At 43.3% G+C, this 15,460-nt stretch overlaps 1 protein-coding gene across 4 annotated transcripts in view; it reads right to left on the minus strand.

The window, feature by feature from the left end:
* The window catches only part of KIF26B (kinesin family member 26B), a 399,021-nt gene that overhangs the window by 136,672 nt on the left and 246,889 nt on the right, over positions 1 to 15,460 (minus strand). The gene's annotated exons all lie outside the window — the stretch shown is intronic.

Here is a 15,460-nt window from a genome sequence, read left to right on the forward strand (position 1 = left end):
GTCATCTCTAAGTCATTGGATGCAGAGAAATTACCCGTTGAGTGTAAGCAGCCAATTGTTATTATGCGAATACTCATTATTATTATTAAAAAACAAACTGAAATTAACAAACATATAAATAGCCTGGCAAGACATATTTTAAACATGACATCTCATTTTAAAAAAATCCAGTCTACTTCTTGACATGTAGCAACCAATCTCGTTTATGCTATTTGTAGTCATTAAAGCATCAACAAACCAGCAATTTAAAGTGGAATGCTAAGCAGTTACACTCTCCTAATCATATAGCCATCAATAGACTTAGGAGACTGTAACTATGTTTAGGTTTGCACTGTTAGTTGATAAACAAACTCCACTTTGGCTTAGCTATTGTGACGTAATGTTTGCAATACTTTTCCATTTTTTAAAAAGGGCCTTTCTGTATAGGTTACTGCTGCAGTCCTGCTTTAAGATATTTGGTTACAATTTTTGCTTGCAATGTCTGGAATTTGAGAACTGATCCAGCATGGGAAAATCAAAGCAGGGATCCCCCCACCTCCCCAACTGGATTTCTTTATGGTCATACTTTCAATTCTGCTATCCTTATCAGGATATTTCAAATGGTTACATTAAAGTTAAACTTTTCACACTTGGCTCATTCTGTGCCTCATTCCTTATCATAAAACGTGTCAATAAAAATAATTGTAACCGCATTATGTGAAAAGGCTTACATTGACAATATTAACAACATATTCAAAAATGTATTATATATTTGCCTACATCAGTGGCGAAGCTTCAAGGAGACAAGGGGTTGCGCCGTGCACCAGGCGCATGCCTGGGGGTGCAGAAAGTCACCCCCAGACCTCTTCCCCCCTTCCCCCACCCAGGGGCGTGTGTGGAAAATATAGTATGTGCACCGGCGCAGTTTGGACCAGCTACGCCTCTGACCTACCTGAATCTCTAGAAGGTATAGGAAAAAGATAGAAGCTATAGGGATTGTGTGGTGAAGTCTGAGCAAGGCAGAGGTAGAGAGGTCTAAGTCAACCATAATACCATAGAGTCCATCCTCCAAAGCAGCCATATTCTCTAGAGAAACAGATCTCTGTCTATAGTTCAGTTGTAGTTCTGAGTGATCTCCAGCTCTCCACCTGGACGTTGGCAACACTAGATCTGGAAGCAACCTCTGGATGACTTGAGATCACCAGACTTGCATGACTAAACTATGCCTGGTTGCTTGCCATGAAAGTCAGTGTGATGTAGCAGTTACAGCTTGAGAGTAGGGTCTAGGGGACTCATGGCCCCATCCAAAGGGGAGGTGGATTTGCCATCCCTGGGGTACCTGCCCTCGTGGAGTGGCGATTCCACCAGCATGCAGCCACTGTGGCCCTCCCTGGCACTGCAATGTGGGACTGAATGCAGAGAGCACCAGTAGCGTAGTGGTTAAGAGCAGGCGCACTCTAATCTGGGGAACCGGGTTTGATTCCTCTCTCTGCCACCTGAGCTTTGGAGACTTATCTGGGGAATTCAGATTAGCCTGTGCACTCCAACACACACCAGCTGGGTGACCTTGGGCCAGTCACAGTTCTTCTGAGCTCTCTCAGCCCCACTTATCTCACAGGGTGTTTGTTGTGAGGGAGGAAGGGAAAGGAGTTTGTAAGCCCCTCTGAGTCTCCTTGCAGGAGAGAAAGGGGGGGGGGATATAAATCCAGTTCGCCTTCTCCTTCTCCTTCTTCTTCAAGGGGCCTCAGGTACTGAGAGGGGTTGGAGGAGACCTGGCATTTCCCCTTGCGCTTGCTTGGTGGTTGCGTGTGTAGGGCACCCTTTTATACAAGCCCCATGTCTTCATGCAAGGTCCACCACCAAAACTGCCTGTGAGCCAGATGCAACGTTTTCACAAAGCCAAAGTGCTCCGCAGATTTAACATCATGGGCACTATGCAACGCGAGGAGGCGTACTTGCGGGGGCACATAGAGTTTATCTCCCTTCTACCAGAACTCACCCCTTTTTTCTAACTGATCATTGTCCTCTCCTGGCAGCACTGAGAGGGATCCCATCTCCTTTAAGGTGGTCTCCAGAGAGACAGGCAAAGTGGGGGGCATGGTGCACAGCAATTGCTGACTTGGCAACCAGATAAAAGGCAAGTTGTGGAATAGCTGAGAAGGAATGAATGAGGCAGTGAAAGAGGAAGGGATGTGGGGGTTGCCAGAAGGAGGGAAAGGGGAAATATTGTGGGAGGGGGATACAAGGGAAAGTGAACTCCTTGAGAATTCTCTTCTGTGTACTTACTGGCTGGCCCAGACAACTGTGCCATAGTTTTCTAAGCAGAGGGTTCTGACTGCCTGTTGGCTGTCAGTGTCAGGTGACACCATCTTTCTCAGCACCAAGAAACAACAAGCCACAGGAATTTCCAAGAGCGAAATCATGAAGTCTGAAGTCAGGGAAGCCAACGGGGTTGCAGTAAGCCAGGGGTTCAGTCCAATGCCAGGTTTCTAAGGATCAATTTGTGAGGCATCGAGATGGCCAGCGTTTGTTGAACTTGTTCAACAACAGTGTTTGTTGAACTTGCCCAGTGACTCCTCTCGGGAGATTTTATAGCCACGTGCCAGAACATCACATATACAGCCTGCCTCTGAGGAATAATTCTGAAAAACCTGTCTTTGCTGTCAGTGTGCAGCTGGTGCTGAGCAGCAAGGTATGCACTGCACTGCCAGGCTCTGGCCTTTGGCTCTGGCCTCAGCCTTCTCCTGTGGGATTCCAAGGGAAACTGATGACTCTGGAGAACTGGAGCAGGTTGGCTGGTCTGCCCTTGCTGATTCAAAGTCAGAAAGTGGAGGTGACTCTCAACCCCTGGAAGCTACGCGACTGCTGTCACTGAGTCTAGGTTGGATCATGACATCAAGGCTGCCTAGTTGGAGAAGGAAAACAGATTACCGAGGGACAAATAAAGGTAGGTTTGCTGTTTGGTGGGAAGAAGAGAAAGAAGCAGGAAAAGGAGTGAGACAATGGGGACTTTCGGGGGGGGGGGAGGAGAAATGAGGTGCCCCTTGCAAGTCCTTGAGGGTTCCCACTTGTTGTAACTAATACATCTCAGATTGTGAGTTCTATTTTCTTTACAGCAATCTAAAGAGAACTAATCAGGCAGTAATTTATCTGCAATTATTAATTAAGCTATCTACAATCAATTAAATGAAAAATAAAACATGCAGCACCACTGTAATAGAACATGATACAATGTTTGGAAGTGTCTTTTAATACAGTGGGGGTTTTAGTATTTAATCCACTGTCAATAACAAAATCAGACACCATTTAAAATATTAGGAACGCCTCCTTATGTTAATGTGAGCTTTACATGGTGCTTTTAGTATATGCCATTTTTTGTGCTCAGACGAACACCCCCATCCAAGGTGGGAGAACTGTTAGGTCTCGTGGAAGTGGTGCAACCTCTCACAAGAGCCCTCCCCGGGGCACTTACCCCGGTGTAGAGGGCAGATGCGTTCGCAACTGCACATCCCGCAGTCCTGCCACTGCAAAACCTGGAAGTTCCAGTAGTGGTGGGACTGCGCTGATGTCCTGTTCAAATGCCAGTGTGTGGGGGAAGCAGACTGGGGCATTTCCAGGGGCAGAGCTGATATTTGTCAGCTTCCTCTCAGGATTTAGGGCCAATTGTATGGTGCACTGGCCCTTGGATGTATGCCACTTTTTTGGTGGTGTATGTCCTTTAAACCCTATGGGGCTTTTTGGCGGTGGAAGAGTTTCAGGGCTTTCCCAAACTCCCTGTGCCACCACAAAGCCCTACTGGAAGAGGCAGAGCAGCTCTGCAGTGGTGAAGCATCCCGCCACTGCATCCCGCTGCCTCCAGGTTTGGATGGGGCTGCCCGATTGTTATTGGTTGACCGATCGTTACTGGTTACAAGACTTGACCTGGTGCAGTAGCACAAACTGCTACAATCCAGGAGCAAAATTAATCAGCAATACTTAAAATGAATTTCAACAAAAAAAAACACTGAGACAGTCCCATCATGAGATTGCTTCATGTATAATCAACAATGTTTGATCAAGGTAAGATTTATCTGGCAATTCAGGTCATGTAGAACTTCTCAACATACTTAGTTTTAATAGTCACTATCAGAATTGAACCACAATCACTGAGCTCACAAACTTGCCAAATTCCTTCCACCAGCTCCAGGTCTCCACAATTCCTATTGCCCCCTGAAACCTGAAAGATTGGTTGTAAGGAGACCAGAAGCTGAACAAAGGACTGGTGCAGTATCAACTATTGAACCAAAAACAATTATGGAACCACTTTTTGGAGTAAGTATGTATAAGGGATTCTCAAAATATGCCACAGCAAACTCCACTGCATAATGAAAAAGTTAATAAAACTGCCTCAAGTCAGTTAGATTACATAGTTAAAAAGAATGAATTTGCATTCTTCTTCCCAGACTTATCCAATTGGACTGGACTAGACAGGAGAAAACCTTGCTTTATGCCTGGAAACCACGAATGCCGCCCTCCCTTTTTAAAGCCAATCCACCTTATTTTGGAACTAAATAATTTGGTCAAGGACACCATGGAAGCACCATGCTTATACACCTCATTGCACAGCTATAGAATCCTTAATTTCAACTATCTTCTTACAGTATTAATGCCTTTTGTCTAATTTTTTTCCAGTTTTTCGCTTCACTGCTCTGATTTTTCTTATTTTGAACAATATTGATTTCAATGTATTGTCGAAGGCTTTCACGGCCGGAATCACTTGGGTGCTGTGTGGTTTCCGGGCTGTATGGCTGTGTTCTAGCAGCATTCTCTCCTGACGTTTCGCCTGCATCTGTGGCTGGCAGATCCTCTGAAGATGCCAGCCACAGATGCAGGCGAAACGTCAGGAGAGAATGCTGCTAGAACACGGCCATACAGCCCGGAAACCACACAGCACCCAAATATTGATTTCATTCATTAAACAGAAAGTTTTGTTCTGTGCGGAACTGTAAAGATGAACACACATTTAGAAACCTTCTACTGTACATTTTCAACCTCATAAATCTTATTATTTCTTGAAGAATGACAACTGCTCGGTTTATCTTAGGTCAATTTATACTCTCAATACATCTTTTTTTTTACTTGTACCTATGGTTAAACTCAAGTGATTTTCAGTGTAATGCATTTTGAGGTGCTTCCTCTACTTCACTACTTCACTCACCAATATTATGTTGTTCAGTAATTAAATATGTTTTAGTTGAACGAGAGAAACTGAGAATGTTGCAGGAGGGGGGAAAAAGCTGCTCCCCACAGGCCTTGGGAATTGTCCGATCAGATTACTGTGCCAACTATCTGTACATTCTGTGCAACCCCAAACAACGCAGAGTGTACACTTTGGCTCGTTTTAATGCTCTACCTAACGCTATGACTCTTGGCAGGTATAATAACACTCCATATGAGAACAGGTTATGTCAATGTAACATGGCCGTTGTTGAGACGGTTCAACATGTACTATTGGAGTGTCAATATCACGAGTCTATACGCTCCATGTACATCTGTCCATTGGTAGAGCTCAAACGCTGTCAGGTTACCATCTGTGATGAACTTTCTACTCAATGGGTCCTGTGATCTTGTATGTGAGAATGTTGCAAGTTTTTTGAGGCACTATTTGGTCAGGCGCAATCATTGTCTACATAGTAGTAATGGTTAATTAATTTATATGTGTGCGGTTTACAAGGCGTGGTTGTGAACGTTTAACATTGTTTTAATGTATTTAATGTATTTAATGTTTTAATGCATTTTAATGTTTTAATGTCTCAGTTAGTAGATAAATGCCTCTTTTCTACTTTTCTACTAACTCTGTAGTTTATAATGCCAATAAAGGCTTTGGAATTGAAATATGTTGTTCAGTTATCTAAACTAGTTTAATCTTTCTAAAGTACTTATTGAACCAGAAGATTCATAGCTGACATTTTCTTTAGAGAAAAAGAAACATTGTTGGAAAATAGCTGGCCTTTTCAAAACCTTAGAATGATATGCCATTTTGACAATCCTAACCTTTGAGATGGCATTAAAACAGAAGAATCTGGATTCACTGTATGTAACTGAGAAATGTATGTAAAATTTGTGTACTACATCTCTCTTTCTCAGAAGTTCAAAACCAAACAAGTGCCATAATGACAAACACATAAGATAAATCATGAAAGATATCCACACCATCCACTGGAAAGATTCCGGGTATGGAAATCTTCAGACTCCCATTTACTGTAACATCCAAATGCAGGTACCTGAGCAGTTTGTCTCCTCACCACCACAATGGGCTGGTTCTAAATTAGGTTAGTCAAAGTTTAGAATCCTAGTTGTAAGGAAGAAACAAACTCCAAGTTGGTTGTTGTGGGTTTTCCGGGCTGTGTGGCAGTGGTCTGGTAGATCTTGTTCCTAACGTTTTGCTTGCATCCGTGGCTGGCATCTTCAAAGGTGTATCACAGAGAGAAGTGTGCTACACACAGTGTCCAATGGGAAGGGAATGATTACTATGAACAGACAGATGGGGTAGCCATGGGAAGCCCCCTCAGCCCGATGATAGCCAATTTCTACATGGAACATTTTAAGAAACAAGCCCTTGAAACAGCACCCAGAAAACTCATATCTTGGTTCCGATTTGTGGATGATACTTTTACAATCAGGAGCCATGGTGAGGAAGAAAGGCTAAATTTTCTGGACCACCTTAACGGCATCCACCCTAACATCCAATTTACCATGGAAACAGAAGAAAAAGGAAAATTGCATTTTTTAGATGTCTTGGCCAGGCAAACACAGTTTGGGCATGATGTCTGAAATGATGCTTCACTCTTTTTTTCTTCGTCTCTTAAATGAAAATCCCATGCGCCAAACAAAAACAGAGAAACAACAGAGGTGCCACAGGTACTTCACTATAGGCCACTGGTGTATTTGCCTAGGGACAGGGGGTACACTCTGGCCGTTTCCCAACTCAACTTTTGTTGCGCGCTACTCACGGCAAGTAGTGCGGGGTCCAGCCGCACTCCCCACTACAGCAGCGGCGACAATGCAGCTGCTCCAATTCTGCCACTCTGCTACCCCCTCAGCGTGCGTCATTTCTGTTCCTGTTTGAAACAGAGCCTTTTGAAAAAACCCGCACAGAGCGCAGGGCAGTGGGGAAGCCTGGTTGTGACTCCGGGCTTGATTTTCGAGCCACAGATAGTGATGTGGATCCTGCCGTCCAATCAGGACACGGTGGGGGTGTGCTCGATGCACACGCAGCGTTTGTGTCCCTGTTTTTCATCCAGAAACTCGTCGTCTGCTCGTCACTTCTAATGCACGCAGAGATTTGTTTCTTCGTTGATTTTTAAAAATCTTGACAGTGACTGTCTTATCTGCGTGAATGTCTAGGTGCAGCAAAAATATCGACAGACGCAGCTTTGTGTGCGGCACGCACAATTTGGCATCTCCGTGGGCTAGAACCTACAGATCCCCTTTTCGTGGCCGCTTCGCTCTTGGACTCCCTTTTGTTTGTGTGCGGGCGAGGGGGCTTCTTGGGCATCTGCCCTCTTTTCTGACATCCCTGCACTCTCCCTTCTCTCTCTCTCTCTCTCCCCCCGCCTCCGCTCTCGTCCACCACCCACGTACGCATCCAAAGAAAAAAGCCCTGGCGAACTTCTCAGACACTCCGATCTGAGAACAGGAGTTCCCATCCCTGTCCCCCGCACCCCCATTAAAAAGATTCAGTTGCAAGGATGTGGCTCGATTGCTGGGGGTTAAGAAGAGTGACGGGCACGTTGCTGGGGACCATTGTATCTGTTGCTTTGGGAAACTGGGGAGGGGGAGGGAGGGGGCAGCGACTCGCTTGGGGCAGCACTTTCGGGGGACGAGCCAGCGGCGGTGGGTTCACACACCTGCTCCACTTGGAGTCTGCCACTTTGTGGTAACTTGGGAGGGATGGAGCGGGCTGAGGGTGGGAGCAAAGCTCCATGGGACTGATTCACGCCCACTTCCTTCACAGGGCAGATTTCTGTCCTGTCCCTCATTTTTCAGTCTACAATTATTCCATGAGCGATCTCATCCCTTCCCACCCCTGCCATCCCTGCCCCAGGCCAGGTCTTTCCAAGATTTGTGATAAGAGGAGCAGCTTTCAGTTCGGGTGGAGATGACCTGTTGGAAATCCTATGCACATAAGCATAGATGTGTCCACAAATAGTCGTGGATTTGTTAGGATGTTGATTTGTCCAGTTGAATTTTTTTTTAAATTCCTGCTGCAGCACAACACAGCAGCCAATCAGGACACGCCCTGAGCGGATCGTGGGGAGTCCTGCCTGGCTGCTGCGCGGGTGCCACACTCATTGGACGAACGGGCGGAAGTTGCAGTGGGGAAAAGCTATAACTTTTCTTTACTTCATAAAGGTAAAAAATTTTGTTATCTCAAAAAGGGTAAAAGTATTATGGAGGGGTGCAATTCACAGATAGAAAATTGGCAGAAAATAAAGAACTAAAATGCCCATTGCTCTTCCAATAGAGGCATCTGCTTCAGAAAAAACAAGAAAATGGCAGTGAGAGGGGGATTATACCCACTTAATGTGCAATTTGATTCTAAACAAAGACAGTAGAACTGAAACTACTACAGATTGTAAAGATTATACTGAACAAAATGAATTAGATATGAAGGGAAAGTCATTGGCTGAAAAACATCACTGTTCATAAGTTTCTCCAATACTTATGCTTCTTCCATTAAATAACCACAATAAGTATTGAGATCTGGATAAAATTTTAGTTTCTGCTTGTGTGTGTGTACAGGGATCTATAAATATGCCTCTTAAAAACTCAGTAAACACTTGACGCTTGTTCTTATGCTTTATATATGCATTCAATTTCATAGCAACAATAAAACTAACCTAACAGTGCCTTTTGGAGCCATTGCGCTTTCACATCTTGGGTGGTTTAACTCAATTCTGAGGATTAATTTTCCTACAATTATATGTACAACTTTTTTGTACCACATTGAAACTTTGGACCTTCAAATTCAATTATTCCTGAGGAGAATAATTTTATTCAACTTAAAGGAAAAATGAGAACTATTGGTTATTATAACCAATGACATCTACTTGCAAACATTATTATTTCCCCAATTATAGCCCTGACCATTTTAAGGTCTTCCAATATTTTTTAAGGTCAATGTGATCCTGGCTCATTATACCATACCATACTATGGAACGACCATTTAAAATGTTCTGCAAAAAATATAATATTTAGAAGTAAAAGGAAATTTATTACCTTGTATATGTTTTCAGACTATAGACTTTCTGTGCCAGAGATAGCATTCTCTTTTCAGACATATGTTTTTTTAACTGTTATTCTTTAAATCAATCAGGTTTCACAAAAATTATAAACATAGCATTTAAATAAAGGATGAGACAAATTAGTCTGAATGAGACTTTTTGATGCTCTCTCTTGCACATTAAATATGATGTAAAATTTATTATCAACAATCATTTAAAGATCTTCAATATGATTTATCAATTTAATTATGGAGAGATCTGGGAAATGTCCATTTTTCTGATTGGTGATTCTTAGAACTCTGTTAGATAGGGGAAATTAGATAGGTGAAACCTGATATATATATTAAACCTTCCTTATACATGTTACATTTAAACACTGCAGCTCACTTTTTAAAAGTCCTCAAAAGCCCTATAGCTATTCAGTTTGCAGCTTCATAGAGTTTACAGGATTTGTGTTCTTTCACTGTGAGAAAGTCTGACCACACACACTGCAGATTTTGGCTCATCCCTGCCCCAGCAAGCCTAAATCTTTCATGATCTCTGAAAGTGGGCAACATTAGAAATCAAACCTCAACTCTATATTTCTTGTGTTTTAATGTTCTTGCTGACAGAAAAACTACAGGAAATTGAAGTGGAATAAGATACCTATCTTTGGATTTTGCACTTAGCAAATAAAAACTGTGGAAGCCAGAATGTTTTAGAAAGAAGAGGCTGTCTCACTAATTTAAACACATTAAAAATGAACTTAAGATCACCACTGCAAAGCTGCCTCCTGCACTGAGTCCAAAATTTTTGAACAGCTTAATACAAAGTTATGGACCCACCACTGCGAGTTTAGCAATGTTTCTTAATGGAAATGAGCAACAATTACTACTTTATATAAAGTATTTACAACAACCTAGTCGTGCTTTAGTAATATGGCTGCTTTCACCATTTGATACTTTTAAGCTGCTCAGTCTTTGTTTCTTCACAATCAGCTGCAATCAGAATTGAAACGGGACTTCCACATAACATTTATTACAACACTACAAGCAAGGACCCATGAGAAACTCACAGGGAATTCTCTGGCTTCTGATACACGCACCCAGGTTCATTTCTCTACCTTTCACTGTCACCTCCTCCCTTTTCACACCCTCCTTCCTTCTCTCTTATCACCAACACTGGTCCCCACCTTCTCTTTACCCTCTGGTTCCCTCTGTTCTCAGTGTTCCCTCCCTGCCCCAGCCTCCTCCTCTTCACTGATAGGAGTGATGAAGAAGGCAGCAGCCAGAGGAGGCAGGTGCTGAAACCTGACCATATCTTGTCGAAGGCTTTCACGGCCGGAATCACTGAGGTGCTGTCTCGTTTCCGGGCTGTATGGCTGTGCTCTAGCAGCATTCTCTCCGGACGTTTCACCTGCATCTGTGGCTGGCATCTTCAGAGGATCTGATAGTAGGAATGGAAAGCAAGTGGAGTATATATATTGTGAGGTCAAAAGGTGAGGCCATCTGAATAGAGTAGCCTGGCATGTGAGTCACAAAGAAGTCTGTAACATGTGAGTAACAATGAAGATGGCAAGGTCAGTAGGTGAATGCATCTGAATAGAAGTGTCTTGGTCTTTGTTCCCTTTGATTGCTGTTGTCTATAGTTGTCCTGTGTTTGTGTGGAGCTGATTAGTCACTGTCTTGATTCTAGAGTTTTTCAAAACTGGCAGCCAAATTCTGTTCACTTTCATGGTTTCTTCCTTCCTGTTGAAATTGTCCATGTGCTTGTGAATTTCAATGGCTTCTCTGTGTATTCTGACGTAGTGGTTGTCAGAGTGGGCCAGAATTTCTGTATTTTCGAATAATATTTTGTGTCCAGGTTGGTTTATTATGTGTTCTGCTATTGGTGATTTTTCTGGCTGAAATAGTCTGCAGTGCCTTTCGTGTTCTTTGATTTGTGTCTGAGCGCTGCTTTGGTGGCTCCTATACACTGGCGTAATGCCCATTGGGCAAGGTGGGCAGCTGCCCAGGGCATCACCTTGTGGGGGGGCATCAAAATGCTGGGTTCATTTTTGGGTATTTTAGTGGTTTTCCATTTGTGGCCTGCAGGGGGCGCAGTTTTAGGCTAGCGGCACCAAAATTTCAGCGTATCATCAGGAGACTGTCCCTATGCTACCCCCCAAGTTTGGTGAGGTTTGGTTCAGGGAGTCCAAAGTTATGGACTCCCAAAGGGGGTGCCCCTATCCCCCATTGTTTCTAATGGGAGCTAATAGGAGATGGGGGCTACAGTTTTGAGGGTCCATAACTTTGGCCCCCCCAAGAACCAAACTGCACACCAAACCTGGGGGGGTATCATTAGAACAGTCGTCCCTGATGAGACCCTGAAAGTTTGAGACTGTGTGCCTTCAAGAAATATGTACCCCCATAGCCTGCACAACCCCCATTGACTTAGCAATGCCAAGAAAACTCAATGCAGAACAAAAGATTCTTGGGAGCCAAATTTCTAGGATGATGTTCCTGCCCAGGGGGGTGCATTTTGGATGTATCAGCATTTTCCAAAATTTCAGGGTATCATCTGGAGATGATGGCACCCCCAAACTTGGTGCAGTTTAGTTCAGGGGGCCAAAGTTATGAACCCCCCTCTTAGAGAACTGTAGCCCCCATCTCCTATTAGCTCCCATTGGAAACAATGGGGGATGGGGCACCCCCTTTGGGAGTCCATAACTTTGGACTCCTTGAACTAAACCTCACCAAACTTGGGGAGTAGCATAAGTACAGTCTCCTGATGATATGCTGAAATTGTGGTGCTGATATATCTAAAAATGCACCCCCTGCAGGCACCAATGTCCTGGTGCAAAAAAAATTTGGTCATGGTGGAGTGGCCACCCATGGGGGGGGGGGGGGCATCCAATTCAGGTTTTGCCCAGGGCTACAGTTTGCCCAGGGCTGCCTCGTTACGCCCCTGATCCTATGTAGACTTGTCCACAGCTACATGGTATGCGCTAGACTCCTGCAGTAGCTAGAGGATCCCTCATATCCTTTGCTGAACGTAGCATTTGTTGAATTTTCTTGGTGGGTCTGTAGATTGTAGGTTATGTTTCTTCATCAGTTTTCCTATGCGGTCAGTGGTTCCCTTGATGTATGGTAAGAACATTTTCCCTCTAGATGGCTCTTTATCTTTGTTCATATGGCTAGTTCTTGGTCTTGCAGCTCTTCTGATGTCTGCAGTAGAGTAACCATTAGCCTGTAGAGCCCAGTTTAGGTGATTCAATTCATCTTAGAAGGAATTAGTTCTAGATTCTGTTCTGTGATCTAACAAAGTTTTTATGGTGCTCCTTTGTTGTCCGGGGTGAAGATTGGAGGTTTTATTGTGAATGTCTATCTGTGATAAGTCGGTTTTCTGTATACATAGTATTGGCTAATCGTTTGGTTTTAGTTTACGGATGACTAGGAACGACATCTATCTAGAAATGGCAGTTTTCCTTCATTTTCTTTTTCCATAGTAAATGGGATATTTGGGTGGATCTTGTTGATATGGTCCAGGAACTTGTTTAGTTCTTCTTCTCCGTGGCTCCAAATGGTGAATGTGTCATCCACATAATGGATCCATATGGTGGGCTTTTTTGGTGCTGTTTCCAGGGCTTGTTCCTCAAAGCGTTCCATATAAAAATTTGCTATTACAGGGCTAAGAGGGCTACCCATGGCTACCCCATCTTTCTGTTCACATGCTATGTTCATAGTCATTATAGCAAATTGGAGATTAATTGTGGTTTTGTATGAAAACTGAATACAACCATATGCGTCTTTGGACTCGCAATCCAGGCATAGGACCATTTGGCATATTTTTGCTATTTCTACAAACTTTTTAAAAGTCAACATGGATGACTAAGGAAAGAACCCTGTGAAATGCTGAGCACACTAATCTGCTAATAAGCTTAGCAGGAGTTACAAAGGCCAGCTTTTGCAGGCATTGATTGCTCAGAAGGTTTCCCTAAAACGTTCCTCCTTCTAAACTGTGCCACCAACTAAATTATCTGTAAAACAAATTATGAGTCTGTAATACAATAGCCTTGTTAGCTTTTAGTGGCTGCATTTAAATAAACCTTTTGTTCTTGCTTTTCTATTTTCAATCAAGTAAAATGAAAAATGACATGAAATTGAATACAACTTGCTCAAAAGAGTAATTCATTGTTGGAAAGCATTAAATTGTACTGAGGTATGAAAGATACCAGTAGCCAGAATTTGCATAGAATATAAAGCTTTTATAATTTGCAACTCTTCCCTCATTACCTTTCGATCTTTCAGTAAAAACCTAATTAATTTTCAATTATAGAGATACTATTGGTTTGATGACCACTGGATAATTAAGCAAAAGTTTGACATTTAGTTTTGTTTCTGAGGAACAGCATTTAGTTTTATAAACTGAAATAAAGTTGTTTATAATGGTAAGTAAGGCCTAATAAGGAAGGTTATAATTAAAGGAACAGCAAATACCACAGTGCTCACAATCAAAAAGCTCTGCCTTCACTTTATCATCACATTAGAGATTGCTGCCTATAGATGTAATTACAGAGGAAAGAATACACAGATGTATTCCCTTCTCAACTTTCAAGGTCTACCCAAAGAAAGCAAGAAATTCAACAAATCCCAAAGGGGACATCGCAATTGGAGGACTGAATGTATGTGCCTCCTCATGAAATATGATGGGGGGGGGGGGATCCTATCCCCATCCTATCATTTCATCGACCAAAGTTTGAAGCCTTCATTCAACGTAGATGACTTTTCCATTGGCTCCTTAGGCAGAAGAAGGCTCTTTGGAGGGTCCCAGGATATGTGTTAAGCATTCCTAAAAGGCCAGAAAGTTTTTATGGAAGGGTTAAGAATCTCTGCTCGCCTTTCTTGGTTTCTCAACCAGATTAGGAGACAGTGATAACTTATCTTCCTCCCTATTTAGGTATTTGTATTGAAATAATATTGCATCTATATTGGTCAAGGGCCAATACTACTTGGGGTCCTACTGTTGGACAAGTTGTTTTTAACAACAGCCAGAAAGGTAATTCCAAGAAATCTGTTTTTAGTGCCTGGTAGAGGTATACTGCCTTCAAACATGGAGATTATTTAGCTCATAGCTGTTGCACACAGTAGATCATATATTGATTGTTCTATGGTAGCTTGAATCTGTATTAATAGTATTTGCAGATTTTAACGATCTGTTATATTCTGAGATGCATTTTTGAATAATAATTATTATTAACATTAAAGCTGCCAACCTTTCACATCTGGCTTGAGACCATTTATCATTCTAAAACCTTCCATAATACAATTAAAGTTCATTATCCTCCCCAAGGTAATTGCTGCGACTCCAATCCCATTAAAATTGCTGTGACTCCAATCCCTAGCAAATAAAACATTGTTATAGAGTCTCCCAAATGTTTTTAACAGTGTAATCTAGGGAAAAGGGGGGTCAGGAGGTGATGTGACCTTGGCACAGGAATAAGTGCCACTTCTGCCAATGTAAGGGGCATTTACGCTGGTACTGGGGAGCTGTGCAGTATAACACCTGGTGCCAGTGCGGCAGTATTCCTATAGTGCAGGAGCTCACACCAGGGCCAAAGGGGATGTTCCTGGGGGCAGGGCTATCATTAGTCAGCTTCCTGAGCTCTTTTGGCCCAGGATGCCTTCATTTGCTGATGCAAATATACACTGGGAAAACCCTTGGTGCAACTCATTCTGCTCCATAGAGCACATTCAAGGTGGGAGGGGAAGGGTAAGTGGGAGGTGGGAGGGGAAGTGTCTGTGATGGACTGAACTGAAAAATCAAGGTTTAAAAGTGCACATCAGTCAGTGGAAAAGGTGCTATCACAACAGAGTGGGGAAAAACTTCATAGGAATGGTAAAGTGCCCTGATTGGGTAAGTTGACTTGAACTCTGATTGGTGGAGCAACCAGTTGACTCAGGCCCTTTCCGCACGGGCGATATACAGCGGCCCAGGGATAGCAAAAATGCCCTCCCTGGGCTGCTGTTAGACGTCCTGGCCACCTGGGAGTGGGGTGAAGCTGCCGCTTTTAACCTCGCTCAATGAGCGAGGTTTTTGCAAAGCAGCATCTTCTCATCAGCACGGTGCGAACTGCACCGCTGGGAAGACGCTGCTTTCCCCATTGCCTCCACTGACCTTCATGTCCAGCTTCACTATGGAGGGCTGCAGAGACCCGCCCACGCTCCCCTCCGACCCCTGGAGGTTGGAGGGCAGCG

This window comes from Sphaerodactylus townsendi, linkage group LG01 (assembly GCF_021028975.2).
Source record: "Sphaerodactylus townsendi isolate TG3544 linkage group LG01, MPM_Stown_v2.3, whole genome shotgun sequence".
NCBI lineage: Eukaryota > Metazoa > Chordata > Lepidosauria > Squamata > Sphaerodactylidae > Sphaerodactylus > Sphaerodactylus townsendi.